General features: G+C 37.2%; 1 pseudogene; it reads right to left on the bottom strand.

The window, feature by feature from the left end:
- Positions 1 to 17,260: 17,260 nt before the first annotated feature.
- LOC120595055 (40S ribosomal protein SA-like) lies at positions 17,261 to 18,092 on the bottom strand (annotated as a pseudogene).
- Between the last annotated feature and the right edge of the window lie 5,032 nt (positions 18,093 to 23,124).

The following is a 23,124-nucleotide window of genomic DNA, read 5'->3' as shown; positions in this document are numbered from 1 at the left end:
CCAGTAATATAATACAGGAGAACAGTGCAGCATATCCTCAGCTGTGACACCCAAGAGTACAGCTCTGGTGGTCCAGAGCTATAATTCATTGCATTGGTTGACAACTGTGATGAAGTCAGTATAGTTTAGCAGTGAAGATTATAAACACTAGAGTCAGACATGAGTTCTAGTCCTTACTCTTCTATTTGCTAGCTTTGTGACTTTGGGAAAATAATTTAAACTGCCTGGGTCCCTATTTTTTTACTTGCAAAATTAGAATAATACTTCATATGATTGTTTCAAAGATCAAATAAGTTAGAACTTGCCACAGTATCTGGCACTTGGTAGCCACTTAGTAAATAATATTCAAGAGTAGACAGAATGATGAACACAGGGTTGAGAGCTTGAGATTCCCTTCCAGCCAGGTGTGACTAAATTCTGGCAAATTAGACATGAGCAAAAATAATGTGAGCAGCATTTGGTTCATATACTTGAAGAGAGGTTCTTCTCTTTCCCTTTTTCTTTCTGTTGGATGAAATGCAGACATGGTAGTGAGCCATTTTGGACAGTACACATTAGGGCAACATAGTAGACATAGTGAAGCAACAAGACTTCTATCCTTTTCTATCTTAGATGATTATTCTCTAGGCCTGATCCACAGTTGTCATTCTGAGACTGCATTTTTCTCTTTAGTTGATTTCTTTTGTTCCCAGATCTCAAGTCCTTCTCTTTATTTTATTCCCTCATTTTGCTTCATTAAAGAAGAGTACATGGAAGGCCAGGGAAAGTGAATCAGGCCCAGCTAGTTTACTGCTGCCAAACTTGGGAACTGACCCAGGGCCAGTCATTGTGCTAGTAAGGGAGTAGCTATTAAGAGGATAACTGAGCCATGGCTACTTTATATTCTTAGCAGGTCTGAGCAGACACAATTTGATATCACAAGGGAAAATTTTTTTTAAAAAGTAAAGGAAAAATTACTCGGTACCGTTTAGCGTATATTTTCTCAGAAATGTAATCCTTGTCTTATAATGAGGTCTGTATATGTTTATGATTGTTGTATGTATTTGTGTGTGTACATGAGCAATGTTTCAATGGTTGGGAAAATGAATATGGTTGAAAGTCACCTGGTAGAGAAAATTTGAAGGGTGCCAGGCTTGAAAGTGTCCTCTCTGCCCTGGAGGACTTTAGAGTATCTTGGTTATACCTCATTCCTCAAGCCTGTTCTTCAGATGCAGAACACCAAATACCACCACTGATTATACAACTGAGGTCTTCCAAGATTTTATTCTAGGCGAAATTAATCTGATTTGGGGAAACGCACTGCTTGAGAGAAAGAGATGAATCTTGTTTGAAAATAGCGCCTGTGGACATACAGTGGAATTTACCATGAGGTGAGACCCAAGCCACATCTGGGATTGGAAGTGGGGTAAAGAGGAGAAGGTAGAAAAGTGCAGACTCGAGAACAATAGAGAAAGGTTATGAATAAGATGTGACCATGTAAGGATTCCTGGGAAAGTTTATTTCTCTAGAGGTTTTTCTTTTGAACTCTGAGAAAAGCCATGTTTACGGTTCAGTTTTCTCTTGTGCATAATTTTCTCTTTAATTTCTCCAGCCCTTGAGTAAGGTTAAATACTCCTGAACAGCTGTGGTAGTGTTAAGAATAAAGTGAGAACAAAGGGAAATACGACTTGCCCCACATCATCTCTCCAGAGATATAACAAAGGAACAACCTCAGTCTGAGGGGCCTAAGGTCTACTCTGGTACTCTAAGTGTCAAGGGCAGCCCCTGATGGTGATAGAGACTGTGAACAGGCAGCACAGGAAGGACTCACAGAAAACCCACCTCTTTTCCTCATATAAAATGAGGGAAGTGATGCTTGTAAGGGGGTAGTGTGACCATGAGGATATACTTTGATATAAAGTATTTGTTTAGCTGTTTTTGCCAGGCTCCTGGAAAGATTAAAAGATAATAAATGGTTTCTTCTGAGAATCACTACCACCAAACCTTACCTAGGTAAGATATTACTTTTATCTATATATGCTCTGTATTAAAAAAATACATTTTAAAGAGATTTCCTATAAGGACATTTGTACACAGAATAAAAATGTTCATGTGTCCTTTTACAGGTACAATTCTGATTAAAAACCAAAATGCTTAGATTAGCCTTTATACAGCAATTCAAAGATAATGATGTGTACATAACATATACCATGCCTGCTAAAATCCAGGCCTGGAGAGAGTTCGTAAATAATTTAATAGTCTTCAGTAGTACAGGCTGTGGAACATCTGGAATCTCTTCCTTCTTTTTTTGGATTGCACAATTTTAAATTTGCATCTTTCCTGGGTTTGTTGTTGTTGTTATTGTTGTTGTTTTTGCCAAACTACCCAATAAGGGACACCTTAAAATCTGATATGTACTATCCTTCTGACTGCTTCGTTTCTGACTTCCCTGACACCGGATTATAGAAGAAAGTTTATTCTTATCATTAAGACACACTGGTCCTATTGAGCGCTCATTCTCAGGGCTAACCTCTTATCGTTGCCCTGCTGTCAGAAGAGTTACTTGGCTCCATTGAAAGTGATCTTGTGCCTTTTCTGGCTGCAGCTGCACAGGAATGAGGTAATGGGGGTCTTAGTCATTTTATGTCTTACTTTTATATGTTCTCTGAGTCAAGAAATCTCTGGGTCTTGATTAATATGCTCTCTCCTCTACCCTTGGAACCCAAATTATAGTTTTAAAGTGTACATCAGATGATGTGACCAAAAATCTCAGAAATTCCTGTCTTGTTGAAGGAAAGCAGTTGTTGGTCTGACTAGGGAAATCCATATGCGCAGTTGCAAAGGTTCTGTCCTTGTCTATCACATCTGAGTCTTGTGTGAGAAATAATGGGTAGCAGCCATCAACATCTCCCATGTGGCCTTCCAAATCAACAGCTTTTCTGGAAGATGTTGTGAAGTGCTCCTGTTGGGAGCTATGTACTTTCACAGCCTTGTTCAACGTGTGTAAACTATGAATCCACACTGACAACAAGAGGGTTTTGAGAGTCACCTGTCCTCTTGGTCCTATCCTAAACCAGTAGAATGTTTTACTTTTGCAGTGATAGAGAACACAGAGATGTCTGTATCTTTTCTAGAGTCACCTGCTGGTTTAGATCCTATGTGGCTAAAGGTTATGAGAGTTTGTATTCTGTCATGGGCAATGATAAGGATATTTTCAGAGTGATTCCTTTGTAGAATGACACATTTCCAATTTGCAGGCCAATTAAGTGTCAAAATGATTAACCAAAAGCACACAGATATATTTATGCTGGACTGTGAGTCTTTCAGGGAAAGTGATGCTAGCTAGCTGTTGTAACAGACAGTCTTAAAATCTCTGTGGCATTGCATAATAAAAGTTTATTTTTTACTCATATTAAGCTCAGTGGTATAGGAGAAGTGTTGTTACATCCAGTAATTCCATAATTCAGACTTCTTTCATATCGTGAGACAAATACCTTCAAATATGGCCTCTAGAGTTATTGCAGAATGGGGAGAGAAAGGGGCTAGAACAGGCTGGCAAATGTTTTCTGTAAAAAGCAAGATAGTTAATATTTTGGTTTTGCAAGCCACATGGTTTTGTTGCAGTTACTCAAATCTGCTATTATAACAGAAAAGCAGCTATAATTGTAGCAGTGTTCTAATAAATGTTCATATACAAAAACATTTGATGAGCTGGGTTTAGCCACTAGGCTGTAGTTTGCTGACTGTTGGACTAATCTTGCATAAGATTTATTTATGATTCAGACATAGAAATAACACATATTTCTTCCAATCATTATGTCGGCCAGAAATGAGTCACATGGTCTTAGCCTAACTATGAGAGTGTTGAAATGTAATTTAGCTGGGTGTTCAAAAGAAGAGAAAAGGATATTATGGGCTCTGGCAGTCTCTATTACACTCTTCAACTGCTTAATGTGATTGGCTCTTCCAGACAAATCAGTTTTAATGATTCAGTTTTATGGCTAGGATGTTAGATTATTTAAGTTACATATTTTTTGTACTGTGGTTTTTGTTTGAAAAACCACCACAATGACAAAGCTCCAGAAAAGAGTCATTCTGCAAAGTACATTGAGAATTTCATTGCTTTCGTGGTCTTGGTAGTGCTGTTTCACAGAACTGGAGGAACCTTGCCTATAATTAAAAAACAAAAAAAACCCAAAAAACAAATGAATGCTGCCTTAATCCACTCTGGTTGTGGGACAAAGGACCTTTTATTCATCATTACTGTTGCCAGAGATTCAACCTAAAGAGGCTGTCTTAGTTCTTTTGGGCTGCTGTAACAGAATATCATAGGCTGGCTGGTTTATAAAGGACAGAAATTTATTTTTCAGAGTTTGGAAGCTGGGAAATCCAAGATTAAGGTGCTGGGAGATTTAGTGTCTGGTGAGAACCCGCTTCCTGGTTCATAGACAGCTGTCTTGCACTGTGTCCTCATAGGGTGGAAGAGAGGAGTGAGCTTTCTAGAGTCTCTTTTGTAAAGGCACTAATTTCATTCATGAGGGTTCTACCTTCATGATCTAATGACCTCTCAAAGACCCTACCTCCTAATACTATCACATTGCGGGTTAAATTTCAACATGTGAATTTTGAATTGGGAGAGGGCACAGAAATTCAGTCTATAGCAGAGGCCTTGGGGAAGGAGATTAGTCCTTAGCAGCCCTCTGTGGATAGGGTTGGAAGACCCCTGCTTGTATTATTTTTATTACGTAAAAAAGGTAAGCCCCCGAAGACAAAGACTACGTTTTATTTCTCTGAAAAGAAATTTCTTTTCTTGTGATCTTTCTTTTAGCCACGTGATTCCCAACCAAACTGCTAGTAGTAAATGTGTTTTGAATTTAAGAAGCTAATAATAATCACACAAAACAGTATAGGTGTACAGTATAGGTCCAATGATTTTCAAATGCAAATCTGTATTTGTCTTGAGCCATTAACAGTTTTTACATTTTATTAATGTCCTTTGTTCTTTTGCTTTTCTGAGGTCTTGAACTTCCCCCAGTTTAGTCCAAATAGTGTGGTATTTGTTACAGAGGAAATAGCAAAGAGATAGAATAGGTTATGGTTAACTTTTAACATGCAAAATGAGATTTTCAAGTAAGTTTTGAGATCCAATGAGCAACTGTTTTTTAAACATTCATTTATCACTTGTTATGAAATATCTAATAATCAAAAATGAAAGACCCATATACATAAAATTCTGTTATAGTTTAACATTTTCATCAATGACAGAAACACCATAAGTCTTATTGACATATGAAGGGAAGGCTAGGGGGAATTTTTTCAAAGCAAAACATAAGAGGATCTGTGGAAGAGAAAGGTGAGAGAAATATGGGCGTTGGTCAGGCATGTGCCCTAATTCCGCCTCCTGGGTTTTTCTGTTTGGACTTTGGATATTTTGACTTCTTAAGATTAGATTTCCCAATTACTCTTGATTTTAGCATGGCAGAGTTGGATATAGAAGTAGCTGAGTCTAGCTTAGAAATGTACCGGGACAGCGAGGGCTACAAAGTGGACCATCTGAGTCAAGACCAAATGGAAGGTCCAGTTTACATATTTAATTGTTTAAATCTTTATTGAGGTAAATTTGGTACCAAAAACTGCATGTATTTAATGTAAACAACTTGATGAGTTTGGATATATGCACACCTCTGTGAGACCATTACCCATAATCAGAGTAATGGACATAATTGTCACCTCCAAAAGTTTTCTTGTGTCTCTTTGTGTTTTTTTTGTTTTTGTGGTGACAACAACGAGATCTACCCTCTTAACAAATTTTCAAGGGCATAGTACTGTATTGTTAACTATTAGAGGCACTATGTTGTACAGCATGTCTCTAGAACTAATCATCTTGCATAACTGAAATTTTATACCTCATTTCCCCTACCCCCTGGCAACCACTAGTATATTCTCTGCTTCAGTGAATTTGACTATTTTAAGTACTATATGAGAAAAATTTCATTTTTCTACCTGTGTGTCTCTTTTACTACTCACATAGAAAGCTTCACTTCTGACACTTCTGGTCACCAAATATATGCGAATTTCCCTCTACCAAGTTATTCTCTGTGATATCAGCTGGGTATCCTACAATTGAACTCAATTCTGACACTAGGTAGAGAGAGCAGCAGATCCCAGAGGTTAAGGGCAAAGAGTAGGACATCAGGTTACCCACAACTTTTGTCTGACTTATCTACAAGTTAGAGGTTCCCATTACCCCTTTGGATTCAATTAATTGGCTAGAGGAGCTCGCAGAACTCAAGGAAACATTAACTTGCATTTATTAGTTTATTAAAAGATATGGTAAAGTCTGCAGATGAACAGGCACATGAAGAGATACATGATGTGAAGTCTGGGAGGGTCCTGAGTGCAGAAGCTTTTGTCCCCATGGAGTTGGGACACACCACCCTCCTGGAAGCTCTCTGAACCTATATACCTTTGGGACTTTTATGGGATTTCATTACACAGACATTATCTTTAATCAACTCTATTTTCAGCCCTTCTCCTTTCTCAAAAGAATGTGGGCATGGGGCTGAAAATTTTAAGGTTTTAACCATGGCTATTCTTTCTGGCGACCAGCCCTCATCCAGGAGCCCACCTAGAATTTCTTCACTAGAATAAAAGACACTCCTGTCACCTAGGAAATTGCAAGGGTTTCAGAAGTTCTGTGCCAGGAAGTAGGGGATGAAACCAATATATATTTTTTTACCTTTTCATACATACATCGTGTAAGAGGAAGCATGCAATATTTGTCTTTCTATCACTGGCTTATTTCACTTAGCACAATGACTGAGAAGTCCAGTGTAAGCCTCAAAGGAGTCTATAGTACCAGTGCCACCTAAGGTGAGGCTGAATCACTCAGGGAACACTACCAGGCCCTGACCTAGGGAAAATAAACTATAACTTATACCTGTTAAAGAGTCGGTGTTAAATGACAGGAGTGTCAACAATCTTCAGTTAGACAAGGGATGCTGTCCTTGACACCAGAGAGACCAGAGTAAGATTCAGTATGGATCCATGGACCACAACTAGCCCCAAAGCCAAGAACCACAAATAGCCCTGAAGCCCCATGTCCCTTTTCACCACCAAACACCTAGGCAAAATCTTAGAGAGAAACAAAAGGAGGGGAAGCCTCTGAGAAGCACTTTTATCCAAGAGAGACTGAGTAATATTTAAAGATACTGTTTCAGCTATAGGGTTAGGCCTCAAACGGACTGCACGTGTAGGTTATTTTTTCTTGCTAACCAGCTTTAGAGGAAGGCCGGTTAATTATAAACAAATCAAGAAATTACATTTTCTCTGCACATCTGAATTGATTTGTGAGTTAAATATTTGCTATCTTGCTACACTGGTTAATGAATTAAAAGAAAATCTAAAAAGAAAACCATGTAAAATTTTTATTGCATTTCAAACTGTTGGCTAATTGGAAAATATTTGTATTATCCAAACATGCATATATATTTACATCTACTGATCCTGAAAGAATCAATTATATTAAGTAAAAAGCACTTTATCTTAACATTTGGTAGAGATGTAAATTGGATGTTCTCTAAACCTTAAAATAATATACTCCATAGACTGACTTAATATACACATAAAAATTTATCTCAAAAATTCAACTATATCTTTAAAAACTATATTGTTATAAGAAACTTGCTTCTTTTTTATGCAATTGCTAGCATCACAGAAAAAGGCAAATCACTACATATTTGCCTGTTAACACTGAAGTCACATGCCATTTTCCACACTTAAAATTCCTGCACATTAGACATGTTATTACTTTATGCCCAAGATGTAAATTTCTCAGGGAAAAAAAATCAATAAATTATTAAGAAGGAGATATTCTTAACTAAGGAGGAGGGGAGCAATTTTTGTTTCCGCTCTTTATATGGAAATATTCACTCCTTACTCTGCCTCTGCAGAGTAGCATGCAGCATCATTTCACTATTTCTCCCTGCCCTACTCTATACTTCTGCTTCCACACATGTGTTTGACTGAAAGGAGCCTCTCTGGGTACATTTAGGAATGCATGGAACAAACTAAGCCTTTCTATGAGGGTCGCCCTTTCAGAGATGGAGCCCTTGCCCGGCCGGTTGCTGTAGCTGCTGCTAAAGGATAGAGAGCTGCTGGGAACCTGTGCAAAGGCTCAGGGCAGCTGCTCTATCAGGCAGCCAGCCCGGTGCTCCCTCTCTTGCTGTGGAAGCAGTCCCCAACCACCATAGATTGTAATTCAATAGAATTCAAATCTTTAGTTGCCGACAGCAGCCAGGCAGCAGGCCCAGAAGGCCTTTTCAAATCAGGGTTTTTGCAGTTTTTTTAATCCATGGGAGATGCCAGCATTTCTCTCCCTCACAAAGACAAGCAAAACTGTACAAGCATAGAAGCTGGTAAGATACAAAGTCTTCAGGAGGAAGTTGAGCCAGATTCTGTTGTGGATCAAAAAAAACCAAAAAACCAAAAACAAAAAACGAGAGCAAATCCATGTGTATTGTTCGCTGTGCTAATCGGCCGTCTATTTTCAATTCTCAGAGATAAATTCAGGTGGAAATAATACAATGAATAAATGATGGGAAAATATATATGCGAACACATGCCATTTTGTACAACAAGTGTGTAGCCAGCACGCTACCGATCGCATAACTCTTATTCAACTGTGAGAATATAATTGAAGGTACTTTTCTCTTCCTGTTGGATTAAGTTGGACACTAGAGTGATGGTTACAATGATTTAACTTTGCCAGAGCTTCCAGATTCAGCTTAGCACTAATTCTACTCAAGGTTGGTTAGGAGCAGTACCTACGGCATAGCTTTGGAAGAGCAGTGCCGCTTGGTGGTTATACCAGCAGAGCACCTATAATGAGGATGAAATGAGTGTACATATGCAAAGAGCATAAAGCAGTGTCTGTCACATTGGTGCTATTCAAAGTGTGGTTTGTGGGTCAGCAGCATCAGCTTATTAGAAATGCAGAATCCTAGGCCCTGTTCCAGAGCTACAGCATCAGAATCTGAATTTCAACGAAATTCCTATTCACGTTAACTATTTGAGAAGCATTGCTGTGTAAATGTTGGTATTGGTATTTCAGGCTGGCTTTAACTAGCCTAAGTGGTTAAGGTGAGCTGGGCATCCTTGCTGATTTGCCTTTCCATTCCAGGCTTGGAGCCCTAAAAAGAGATTTTGTCCTCTCTGACACTGATCTCTGCTTATTCTGACTTCTTGGTGGCCAGTGGACGGTGCCCTTTGAGACTATGTCCTGTATTATTCTCAACCTACATCCTGATCTTGAATGTTTACTTTGTATCCCAATCTTGATGTTTCTGACTCTAGCAGCTTATTTAACACCAAGTCTCCATTAGCTCCTTTGCTTGTCAGCTTTATTGGATGATTTAAATTATATTCTACATCCTGATGCCTTTGTAGTTCATCTGGAAGGTTCTATGCCCAATTGCCCTCTGAACAAAACAAAAAAATGTTAGGAACATATGATGAGAAAAAAGAAGTTGGGATTATTTGGATTATTTAACACTTCCCTCCTAGGCTCCACACTGTACAGCAACATTTGGTTTTTATAGTCAACTCCAAGAGGCAATTTTCTAACAGAGATTTTATAGCAGAGAAGAGAGCTCGGCCTTTAAAGAATGCAAAGGTCAACAAAGCAAAATTTGCTCTATTTATGATATGGGTGTAACATTTGAACCTCTTAGCAGCCAATATTCTTTTGACTTTAGGAAGGAGTTCATCGCCACACCTGCTTGCTTTATTTCACATCAAATGGTCTTTAGTAAAGAGGTTTGGAAACAGAGACCTTCCATAGGCATTCATGCCAAGCTTATCACAATTCCATGATGCTTGGCCGATAATGCAATGAGAATGGATGACGCCAGGATGCCAGGGCCCTTGGTGTGTGGTGAATTGAAGGAATATAATTGTATGTGAAATGGACAGAAGAAATGCTTCAAGGGCACACTGGCATCTAACTTAAAGTAGCAGAGCAGCTTTGTGGAGAGGAAAGAATTCATAGCAATAAGCTTTGTATCCTGCCATGGATCAAATTGGAAAAGAGAAGAAGTTAGTTATTTGTAGACTGTGAGATTAATGTGACCCATAAACCATTTCAGTCGTGGATGTTTGAGCTGCTTGGAAGGACTGCTTAACCATCCATAATTATCGATTGCCTCCTCTGTATATGGCAGTAAGAAAGCAGCCAAAGGATGGACAGGAGAAGTATAGCACTTAGCTCCTTTCTCCTAAAGAACTTATAGCCATATGTCACATGTGAGAAATACATATATGTTGGGGGAGGTTATCAAGAGAACCTGACTTCCGGTTTGATCCATAAATTGGACCCTAGCAATTGGAGTCTCCTCACTCCCTCTCCTGTGCTTTGGAATGTGCATTCCACTTGCTTTCCTGCTTCCAGAAGCTGCTCCAAGGATATAGCCTTGAAATAGAAATGCAGTGTTGAGAGTATCTGGACTAGGTATGTGACTGAACTCAGTTAAGTTCTCTAAATAAACTTTTAAAATTTGGTAGGTAGGTGCAGAAAACTACTCATCTTACAGCCACCCAAGACAAACCTCATAAGTTCTCTTGCTTACTAAACCTGACACCTACCCATCCGGAGTGGTCTGCATCTGTTTTTGGTCTCTTCCTGCTCTCTTCATTTGGGAGCTGGTTTTAGATTATATCTGGGAAGCTCCAGCTAGGGCTGTGACCTAGCAATATATGTAAATGAAATGGAAATAAACTTTTGCAGGGAGTACGTTGAAGGTTCGAGATGAATAACAGAGGAAAAGTTACTTCTGTCTAGCCTAGGGGTGTTGGGATAATTTTAAGGAGAAGGTGAGGTTGGAGCTGTAACTTTGGAGGATCAATTTATATTTGTTGTGTGTTGCACTCACAATCAATCGTGCAAACACAGAAACTTGTGACCCAAGTGAAGCCTGGATGGAAAAATAAGATGGATTTTAGGACTCCAATAAATAACCCTTTTTTGCCCTCCTGAGTTTAAACATTGAGAGGAAAAACATAGGAGTGAGACACTTGGGGAGAATATCCATTTTATTACTGATAGAAGCTCATTTGGAGGACATGAATGATGTGTGGCTGCATTCATTTTAATACTTTACTACTGACATAGGCAGAATTAGCTGTTCATTTCTGGAAGAGCTGGACAACCACAGGCCACAGGCCACAGAGACAGGGCCTTACCGCATGGCATAGAGCACATAAAATGCATCCTGCCTGTAGGCAGGCAGCTAGGAAAGAGGACCAGAGGTGCTGTACCACGCTGGCTTATCGCTTTCTCTAAAGTTCACCAATTAGAAAAGTAATTTCTCCTCCCTTAGAAATATTGATCTCCCCCAACCACCGGCCTGACATTATTTCCCAAAGTTTATTCTATTTTTAATGGACACTGTAAATTGATTTCTGTGCAACCAACCAAATGAACAAACACCACCATCATTTAAGTCTATATATTTTTGTGATGTCAGTACATACACATATTAAATGTATATATAGTTTTGTTCAACTAGTTTTTCTGTGTTTGATACGGTATTAAAACTATAAAAATAAAGCTTTAGATTAAAGATCGGATTACTTAAAAATTGTGATCTCTTTTCCTGGCCAGTACATATATTATTATATCCTCACATTTCATTGTGGTTATTGTACTGAGGATCTTGATATGGACCGTTGCTGGAGAACTCCTGTTCCATCAACCTGATTAAAGAGACTGAATGATAAGACAAAAGAAAACTTAGGAGAAACAAGAATACTGTGGTGTTTAGACTGTTATATGGAAGGCAGATAAGATTTACTTTGGCCTCATTGTGTCTAAGAGCAAAGATTAGAAGTCGTGGAAATATTTTACATACATATAAGAGAAATTTTTCCAATAGTGTGAGTATTGAAGAGGGCTGTCTTGGGAGATTGTGCATTTCTTGTCTGTAGAAATTTACAAATCAAATGACAGGGACTTTTTTTGAGGTTATTTTAAATAGCACACGTCGGATTAGCTAGATCAGAAGGTTCTGAAATCCTGTCCTAAAGCTAGTGGCAAACAGGCTGTGTTAGATTAACCCAGGGAGTATGTAAAATATAAAGAATTCTGGATAGATACTCTGATTCAATGAGCTTTGGGAGAGCCACGTAATATAGATCAGAACTTCTGAATAGGTAATGTGCCATGAATGGGCTTATGTTTGAGGTCTTAAGACCATCTTCAGGCTCACGATTTACTATAAGCACTCAAAGCAGTCAGGAAAGCTGTTATATTCATGGTTAGGGTCTACTGTGAAAGAATACAGGTTAACAGTGGCAAATATAAAAAGGCACATAGGGCGAAGTCCAGGAGAAACTAGGTGCAAGTGTCCACGTGTCTTCTCTGAGTAGAATTGCTTGGATGGGATGCATTAAATTTTCTCAGTAATGGTGGTTGACAACATATGCAGGGAATTACCAACCAGGTAGGCTCACCCATGCTTTGGTGTCCAGAGTTTTTATTGGTGTCAGTAAAGCATTCAGCACCTGAGTAACTGACCTTAGCTATTCAGTCTCTAGCCCCTGAGATTAAACTGATTTTATTTTTTTGGTGGCTGCTGAGGTCCAGGGCCTCAGGCATACAGAAACATTCTCATCAGGTAGACTATTCTAAGCATTCAGAGACTATCACCCAGTAATCAGTCAAGGACCAGTCTTTTCTTGGAAAGCCCAGGATTTGAGCAACTTAGGCCTGAAGAATTAACCTTTTACTGTATAGGGCTGCAGATATGGCTTGAGATATTGATCCCTTCAGTGTTCAGGAAGCCAGTGCTCCCCGTTCAGGTACCCTAGCCTTTTTGGGGATCCTCAGAGTCTGATGCAAATGAGATAGGAAAGAGTTGGGAAGCACTAATAGATACAGAAATAATTCCCCAGGTGATTATGAGAACAAGTAAGGCTTAGGATATTTAGGACTAGATGATTACAGATTTCAAGTCATCATTTCTTTGTGATTCTTAGAGCTAAATTTCCTTGCAGATGCCTAAGTGTTTTCTTTCTCTGGATACTTACTTGATTAAGTTTAGTTTCTGGCTAAATATACTGGATTTTGGAGAAGTATTTCCAACAAATGCAGTGACCCCTTGAGGATGAGAAGTAAATGTGAGAAGAAAGTATCCCAACTGCATTCCCAGAGGAGGAGGTGCTGAAAAAGCCCTCAGTTTAGCTGGTACTTATGTGGGGCTTCGATAAACAGCTCAGAACAAAAGACTCATTGGAAAACGATGTAATGAAGGATGTGTAACAAACTGTTGAACAATGCATTTTCAGTTTTGAAAGATTTCTGTTTTGTGGGAACTCTAGCACATTACATGTTTCTCTAGGTTTCAGTTACCTTATTAGCTAAATGGAATTAAACAAAACTATCTCTACATGTTTATAGTGCTAAATATAAGGAATATTTTTGAGAAATTTGCAAGTGTAAATTTTAAATAATTACCAGATTAAAATTTTGCAGCCCCTAAAGCTAATTTATAGCAGCTCACATAGGTTAATTATGTTCTAGAAATGAATTAATTTGCATTTTGGTGTCAGCTTTCTTCTATGTAATTTGCTACTAGCATATACACTGTATTACCCTTATTTTTTCCCTACACATTATTGTTCTCTCTCTTGGTTTCTAAGATGTCTCTCTTTCCTGGGTTTCCCTCATTTTCTCTGATATTTTCTTGTTTTCCCTTTCTGGAATTTCTCCTTTTGCCTACCCCTTGAATATGTGTCCCAACTATATTTATAGGCTTCTACTCTTAATGCCTTAACTTTTCCTTTTATATGCATTCCTTCAGAAATATAATTAAATAAATGTTTATCGAGTGCCTACTATATGGCAGACAACGTACAAGGAACTGGGAACAAAAGGTAAAAGGCAAAAGACTCTGGCTTCAAAGACTTTAGCTCTTCACAAATTTGACAATCACTTGTATTTAGTTCCTCATGTCTGTAGTCCCAACCCCAAATCGTACACTGAGCATCTCTGCTTGGAAGTACTGTAGGCACTGCATACCCAATGCAGAAAAATGCTGCACTCATTATCTTTCCCTGTAAACCTACTCTTTGTGTTTCAGTTCTCTATTAAGTGGCATTATCCAAAGGTTCCATGTTAGTGAGTTTGTCTTCCTCTCTGTACCTCTCAGTTGCCATTTCCTGTTTATTCTGCCTCTGATATGTTTCTCAGGTCCATTTCCTTCTCTCCATTTCCACTGTCTTAGTAAAGGCCTTCGCTGGCTCTCCCCTAAACAGGTATAGGAGCCTCTTAATTGTGTCCTTGCTTTCAGGCTGTCACATGACTGCAGAGTTGCCTTTCTACTCACACTTTTCTGCATCTTGTTCTCTTGCTTACTTTCAGTATAGCCCATAATCCTTCCATATGTGGTCCTAACTACTCTTGTCCCCCACCATTTTCACTCATGCACTCATGCCCTAGCAGCAACAGACTAGACAGAATTTCTCATGCATTTCCATGTCTTGCCCTGTCTTGGTGCCTCTGTTGATTTCTGAGACAGATTTTTTTCCTCCATCTTTGTTTGACCATCAACTTTGAAGACTTAGATTCTTTTTCTGTGAAGATCCTTTATCTGTGGAGCTATCTCCACATTTCCCAGGGAGCAGTCTCCATATGTATCAATTCTTTGTTCATATTTCCCTTACATCACTTTTCACATTTTTTTTTTTTTAAATTCCCAGGAACCTATTCAATATCTGGCACAGAACACATGATCAGTTCTTATTTTTATTTTATTTTATTTTTGGTGGCTGCTGAATAAGCAAAATGAAATTTATCACACTTTTATATCTAAGCCTCTGTTTCTATGTGACCCTTAACAACTTATTTTAGCTTTAGCAAAAGATTGGATTGTTGAACAGTTGATATATTTAATTGATATAAATGCAAATATGTAAGCTTTGACTTGCTGACTTTACATTTAGCTAGGCATTACATCTTAGTTCAAAAAGAGAATTAATTTTTTTCATATTTCTAGGCTTTTCTTTCTCAAGATATATTCTGAGGAGTTGCACCTAAAAAACTAAGACAGTACAGTTGGCTCACATGTTTTCAGCAGCTGAGTTAAAGGAACTGAAAACATTTTGAGATTTTGCAAAGCATGATTGCTTTAGAGTCTATGCCTACATTCTTAATATTTATACTGTAAGGAAGAAAATACTGAATAACGATATGATTTTCTTTTCTTCATAGGTTATTGGGAATAATTGGGAAGGCATATCATTTATTATTCTTATTCTGTGTATTTATTCATAAGGTGGTAATATAACCTATTATCACCATTTTTCATGGTAAGATTATTGAATCCAGTTATTATGTGAAGCTTTGGGATTTCCTTTTAAGTTCTAGGTATTTGAGGGTGAAACATGCGTAAGTTTATTATTGCTGCAGTCTGCTCTAGGAGTACATTTCTAGTAATCTGATTGTCTCCACAGGGTGGATTTTGCAGATACACTTCAACTCATTTACAGCTCAAAATGACATGAGTGCTGGAGGACATTACAGATTTAGTAATGCTATTGGTGTGTTAGGTTATAAGTGGGTATTTTCCCAGGTTCTTTTCGGACTTAATAATTATTTCCAAGGGATTTTTCTTTTGCATTGTGTAATCTAAGATTGTTAAGAAGCCGAGCAAAAGAAGATTTAGAATTCTCTTTGGCTACACATTTAAATATAAAATCACTCAGTATACAGTAAAAATGGCAATAAAAATTGAGGAAATTATTAAACTGACTCCAAACATTAACTGTTTTTAGAGGTTTGGGTGGTGTAGGGGGATCTATCAAAGATGGTACTATTAAAAAACAAATATTTTAAATATCTTTTTCTCTTACCAAGTATATACTATGTTATGACACTTTAACTATTACTCAATAATTGCATAATATGTGAGACAAATCAAACTTAAATCTGTAGTGATCAGAGAAATGATCTACCTTTCAGTAGCTTCAACACTTTGTAGTTGCCTAGGTGGTTTTAATCTCCTTTTGTCTTTACTGATTTAGCCCCATCTGCTGGAGTCTTCATAACTCCTGCTCAGTCATGAAGGATGTCAGCAAGTGTTCCTGACTCCAGGATATTTCTGTTACCCTCAGGCTAGGTTAGGTACCTGCATATTGCATATCTTTATCACAATATTTTTTCTATTCCATGTTTATAACTATCTGTGCATATGTCAGTTTCCACCATTAGATTATGAGCTCCTTGAGATCAAAGGCTGTTCTTTACTCATCTCTGCCTAACATTGTGTCTTCATTGTAGTAGTAAATACTGTATGAATGTTTGTATAATGAATAAATGAAGCCAACTTTCAGAGACTAGAATGTTCATTGCTGTGCAGTACCATTGAAAGCTCTTATTTTGAAAAACTGGATTAAATACAATATCACCTAAGTTTCACGAACAGATATGAATCACTGCATTAAACTACTTATTTAATATATTTCTAAAATAAAAACAATATCTCTTGTCCTGTAGTTATTTAAAGGGTATATTTTTTAAATAGGAAGTAGATGTTTTTAAAAGGGTAGAGAAAGTCATAAGTGTAAATCGCTTCCCAATATAATATCTTGAGTTCATATTTAATAAAGATAAGTTACTCAATCAGCAATCCATGTGCGAGGGTATTTGTACATAAATCACTTAGTTTGGCTTGGATCTAACATTGATGGGACATAATTGATCTTTAATATTTTTATGAAGAATCACAGACTGTGAAATTAAAGGTGATTGTATTGTCTAACTTTGCCTTTCCTTCAAGCAGGCACCTGTTTTCATGGTAGTGGAAATGTTGTTTTATATGTATTATTGAGCAGTTCATCAATTAACTCTGTCTCACAATAATTAATACCATTTTACTTTCTACTTTATATCAGGAAAATCTACCAGAGTTTCCTAACCTGATATGCTGTGAACTATGTTTTTTTTCCATCCCCCAGAAATGTTTAGGGAAGGCATTAAAACCTATTTATTTTGTTTTCTAGCTCATAATTTGATAAACCTGCTTGTCATTTAAACTTTTGTTTGCACAGTGTTGTTATGTGTGATGAATTGGAATATTCACTGAGCCAATTTTATTTACTTTTCTCAATCTATAACAAACTGTCCCTTTAAATTTTATTTTCTTTTTTTCTCTTTGTTTTATTATTTTTTAGGACACTATTTTTCATCAACCTTACTTCCATTTTCTGTTTAAGAGTCTGTGGAAGATCAGCTTAAGACTTTGGTTGTTCCTACCCATTCAGTGGCCTGAGCAGTGAGAAATGTGGACCAGCCTTCAGTAGGGAACAGCTGGATAGGCACAGAGGGCACCTGTACCTTCCGATCAGTCTGTGATCTCGGCTTGAAGAGTCTTAAATTTTGGGAGCTAGAATAGCTCATTCACCCTGAAGTTCCTCCTTGGTTATAGCCTTTTCAGCAGTGGCCTGCTCTTCCTCTTCAACCTCTTCAGGATCCCTGTAGAAGTAGAGATCAGGCTTGGCCTCTCATGGTTGCTTACAGGAGATGGTGCCACGCATGTACAGAACTTCCCAGGCCAGCATTCACCACCTCAGACCTACTGAGTGTGTTCCCTTGTGTTGTACTGGGTGGCAATGTCCACATAGCTCAGAAGAGAGTCTTTGTTACATAAAGAAATGGTAGGTAGGTTAACAGAAGACACCTCTATGAGAGGCTGGTGGTCAGCCCTAGGATCAGAAACCACTGAAAGGTATGGCTCTCAGAAGGCTGCCACGATCTGGTTACTGAAGGTACCAGGAGTGAAGCGGCCAGCAATCGGAGTGGCTTCAAATTTCAGCACAGCTCACTGGCCAGTGTCCTTGGAGGATATAATATTGACATCAGCCAGGTTTTCCATGGCAACGATGGTATAAGCTAGCGGCAGAAGCTTCTCCCAGGTTCTCTTCAGATTTATGATGTAGATGCCATCACTTTTCCTTTTGCATGAGAAAGCAAGGTGGGTGCCACCTAAGTGGGTTCTTGCTGCAAGGAATTTAAGGACATCCTACTCCTTCATTTGTAGGATATCAAGGGCTTTAGACATTATGAAAGTTCTTTAAGGAACAAAAACTAATTTTGGTACTGCCCTGTTAAAAACCCTTCAGTGATCTGTGCCTACTTTTCCAGACTCAATTTTTATCCTCCTTTACCTTGCACATTACACAGTTTACAGTTACATTGAATTTCTCTTCGTTCTTCAAGTAAAATATGCCTCCTCCTTAACTCTAGAGTTTTATGAGTTTGTTCCTTTGTACCAAACACTTTCCCCCTTCTTTGCTAAGTTAATTTCAATTATTCCTTCACTTAAGTCTCAGTGAAAATATATTTTCCTCAGGGAGATCTTAACAGGAATCTAAACAGGTTAGGTCCCTCTCTTTCCTGGTCCTGCGTACCTTGTACTTTACCTATCATTATATTCGTTCCAAGGGTTATTATTTTGTCTTTCTTCCCTGATAGGTTATCATCTCCATTATGATGGAGACTCTGTTTTGTTTGCCATTTGATCACTAATATCTAGTGCATGGAATAGTAGATTTCCAATAAATATTTCCTAAATGAGTGAGTGAATTAGTGCTGAAAGTTTTTAAGAATGATAGCATAGCTGCTTCGGAAAACAGTCTGGCAGTTTAACTCAAAAGGTTAAACTGAGAGTTGCCATATAACTGAGCAATTGCAGTACTGTGCGTGTACCCAAGAGAAATGAAAACACAACCCACACAAAAACTTGTATATAAAACTTATAGCAGCATGTTATAATCATAGTAGCCAAAAAGTGGAAACAACTCAAATCTCCATCAACTGGTGAAATAAAATATGGTATATCTATACAATAGAATATTATTTGGCAATAGTAAGAAATGAGGTACTGATACATGCTACAATATGGATGAACCTCAAAAACATGCTCAATGAAAGAAGCCAGTCAGAAAAGATCACGAATTGTATGATTTATGTGAAATGTCCAGCAGAGACAAATTTATAGGGGAAAAAAAGGTACGTTAGTGATTGCCTAGAATTCAAGAAGTTGGAAGAAATGAGGAGAGACTACTAATGATTGTGGGGGTTTCATATGTCTAATCTGTATGTCCTCTTTGGAGCAGCGTCTGTTCAGGTCTTCTACCCATTTTTAAATAGGTTTGTTTTTTTGGTGTTGAACTATATGAATTTTTAATAAATTTTAAAAATTTTAATAAATTAATCCCTTATCAGATGTATCATTGGAGAATATCTTCTTTCATTCAGTAGGCTGTCTTTTCATTTTGTCAACAGTTTCTTTTGCCGTGCTAAAACTTTTTAGTTTGAGGTAGACCCATTTGCTTATTCTTTTGTTTCCCTTGCCTGGGAAGATATATCAGAAAAAATATTACTAAGAGCAATGTCAGAGAGTTTACTGCCTATGTTTTCTTCTAGGAGTTATATGGTTTCAGGTCTTACATTTAAGTCTTTAATCTCTTTTGAGTTTATTCTTGTATATGGTATAAGAAGGTGGTCCAGTTTTATTTTTTACATCTATCTGTTCAATTTTCCCAACGCTCTTTATTGAATAGACTGTCTTTACCCCATTGTATATTTTTGCTGCCTTTGTCATATTAATTGACCATATAGGCGTGGGTTTATTTCTGGGTTCTCTATTATATTCCATTGGTCTATATGTTTGTTTTATGCCAGTCCCATGCTGTTTTGATTACTTTATCCTATAGTATAGTTTGGTATTAGGTAGTGTGTTACCTCCACCTTTGTTCTTCTTTCTCAAGATTGCTAGCGTTATTTGGGGTCTTTTGTGGTTCCATATAAATTTTAGAATTATTTGTTCTAGTTCTGTAAAAAATGTCATTGGTATTTTATTAGGGATTGCATTGAATCTTTAGAGTACCTTGTGTAGCATGGACATTTTAACTACGTTAATTCTTCTTATCCAATGACATGGTACATGCTTCCATTTATTTGTATCTTCTTTAGTTTCTTTCTTCACCATCTTTTAGTTTTCTGAGTACAGGTCTTTTACTTCCTTGGTTGAATTTATTCCTAGATATTTTGTTTTTTATTTTTCGATGCAGTTGTAAATGGGATTGTTTACTTTATTTCTCTTTCTGATAGTTCATGATTGTTGTATAAAGACGAAACTGATTTCTGAATATTAATTTTGTATCCTGCTATTTTACTGAATTCATTTATCAGTTCTAAAAGTTTTTTAGTGTAATCTTTAGAGTTCTCTACATATAGTGCCATCTCATCTGCAAATAAAGACAGTTTTACTTCTTCCTTTCCAATTTGAATGCCTTTTATTTCTTTTCCTTGCCTGATTGCTGTGGCTGGAACTTCCAATACTATGTTGAATAAAAATGGTGAAAGTGGATATCCTTGTCTGTTCCTGATCATAAGGAGAATGTTTTTAGCTTTTCCCTGTTTAGTATGATGTTAGCTTTGGGTTAATCATACATGATTTTTATTACATTGAGATATGTTTTCTCTATTCCCACTTTGTTGAGAGTTTTTATCATAAATGATGCTGGATTTTGTCAAATGCTTTTTCTTCATCTATTGATATGATCATAGGATTTTTATCTTTCATTTTGTTTTTGTATTGTATCATGTTAATTGATCTGTGGTTGTCGAACCAACCTTGCATCCCAGGAATAAATCCCACTTGATTGTGGTGTATGATATTTTTAATGTATCGCTGAATTTGGTTTGCTAATACTTTGCCAAAGAGTTTTGCATCTGTGTTCATCAGGACTATTGACACATAATTTTCTTTTTTGCAATGTCTTTGTCTGGCTTTGGAGTCAGGGTAATGGTGGCCTCATTCAATGAGCTTGGGTTCTTTACCTCCTTTTGAATTTTTTGGAATAGTTTGAGAAGGATAGGTGTTAATTCTTTGACTGTTTGGTAAAATTCACTTGTGAAGCCATCCAGTTTAAGACCTTTGTTTTTGGGGAGTTTTTTGATTAATGATTCAATTTTGTTTGTAGGAATCAGTCTGTTCAGATTTTCTGTTTCTTCTTGATTCAGTCTTGGAGGATTGTATGTTTCTAGGAATTTATCCATTTCTTCCAAGTTGTCCAGTTTGTTGGCATGTAATTGTTTTTCATATTTTTTTATAATGCTTTGTATTTCTGTGGTGTCAGTTGTCACTTTTTCCCTTTCATTTCTGATTTTATTTACTTGGGTCTTCTCTTTTTCTTGATGAGTCTGGTTAACCGTTTATCAATTTTATTCATCTTTTCATAGAACCAGCTTTTGATTTCATTTATCTTTTGTATTGTTTTTCTAGGTTCTATTTCATTTATTTCCACTCTGATCTTTATTAGAGCCTTCTTTCTACTCACTTCAGACTTTGTTTTCTGTTATTTTTCTTGTTCTTTTAAGTGTAAGGTTAGATTGTTTATTTGAGATTTTCCTTGTTTTTTAAGGTAGGCCTGTATTGCTATGAATTTCCCTCTTAGGACTGCTTTCACTGTGTCCTAAAGATTTTGGGTTGTTGTGTTTTTATTTTCATTTGTCTCAATGTATCTTTTGAATTCTTCCTTGTTGTTAATCCAATTATTATTTAGTAGCATGTTATTTAGCTTTTCTGGGGGTTTCTTTTTGAGGTGATAAAAATGTTGTACAATTGATTATAGTGATGGTTGCACAGTTCTTTGAAATATCTTAAACACCATTGAATTCTATATTTTAAATTTGTGAATTGTACTGTATGTAAATTATGTGTCAATAAAACTAATTCTAAAAAAGAATGATGGAAAACTCACTAATGTATCATTCAACTTTGAGAGCTGATGGCTGTTATGTCTAATCTAGACGAAGAAGAACTTTGAGCTTAAGAAATATTAGTTGCGTGAGTAAACGGCTATCGTTCTCTTTTGACTGAAATGTTTAGCCAGCTAGTTCACCTCATAACTCATGTAAGTGCTTTTCCTTGAGATAGCCATTGTACTTTGGTATAGAAAAAAGGAGCTTTATGTATATTTTGTCACATCGGATTAATAAAGAAGTGAATTTAAGGTTTGAGAGTTAATAAAGTTAGTACTTTTTACTGATTCCTCAAAGACACCTCTAATTGAAATAGCCCCTCCCCTCGCCCCTCCCCCCCCTGCACACACACACACACACACACACACACACACACACACACACACACACACACTGCTACGTACAGAAGAATGATTCAGGCCGAGGCGTGAGTAGTTTTGCTCACTAGCTCACTTTTGCTTTTGCATTATAAATACAATATCAACCCAATAAAAAAGGCAAATAGCTGCTGCTTATTATCGTGAAAATAGTTTTGACCTGATGTTTCCCCTGAAAGAATTTTGAGGACTCCTAGTGGATAGATTACAGTACCCACTAGTATAGACCAGGAGTGTAGACCACACTTTGAGAACTGCTGTCCAAAGCAATAGAAAATCAACAAAGCCTTAACAACGAGGATCCTGAATGTTTTACAGATCTCCCTAGTACTGGGTTTTGCCCCAGTGGACCTTTCTTTTAGGGTTGATGATCAACTCAATCAAGTTGTAAATTTTTTGGTCAAATACCTTCTTAATGTAGTACACTTCTAATTAAGGGGACAGCATTGCTAACTGTTAAGTAATTAGCTTTTCCTTGCTTTTCATTGTCAGAGGATGCATAACAGCAATCACTTCAACCTTATTTTATCTCAGGTTTTATTTTTTTCCCCCCTCTTTGCTCTATTATCTAGAATAGCAAGGCAGCCAAGGAGGTAGAGAGGGAGTCAGGGCCTTTGTGATAAGTAACTTTTCATGGTTTAAAAAGTTCACAAAGATCTCTGAGTATCTTTTCTGGGAAGCTTTCTGGATGCTTTGGTAATAGATTAGAGATGGAGTATTCTGGCTGCTCTTTATCTGGGAACTAAGAGTCCAGCCACCAAATTCTCAATTTGAGTTTAAAAGATGACATTCAGAGGTTAGTTATGGGCATAGTTAGCTTCAGCACATGAATAATTCTCTCAGCAATGATAGAAAGAAACTGCTAAACCAGTCTGTAATTTACACTTAGGTTTTCAGATTGAGCTGCCATAGTTTGTGACAACACTGAAGGATAATGTCAATGGC

This window comes from Pteropus medius, unplaced genomic scaffold (assembly GCF_902729225.1).
Source record: "Pteropus medius unplaced genomic scaffold, Ma_sr-lr_union100, whole genome shotgun sequence".
Lineage (NCBI taxonomy): Eukaryota > Metazoa > Chordata > Mammalia > Chiroptera > Pteropodidae > Pteropus > Pteropus medius.
This window is presented reverse-complemented; position numbering and strand designations above follow the sequence as displayed.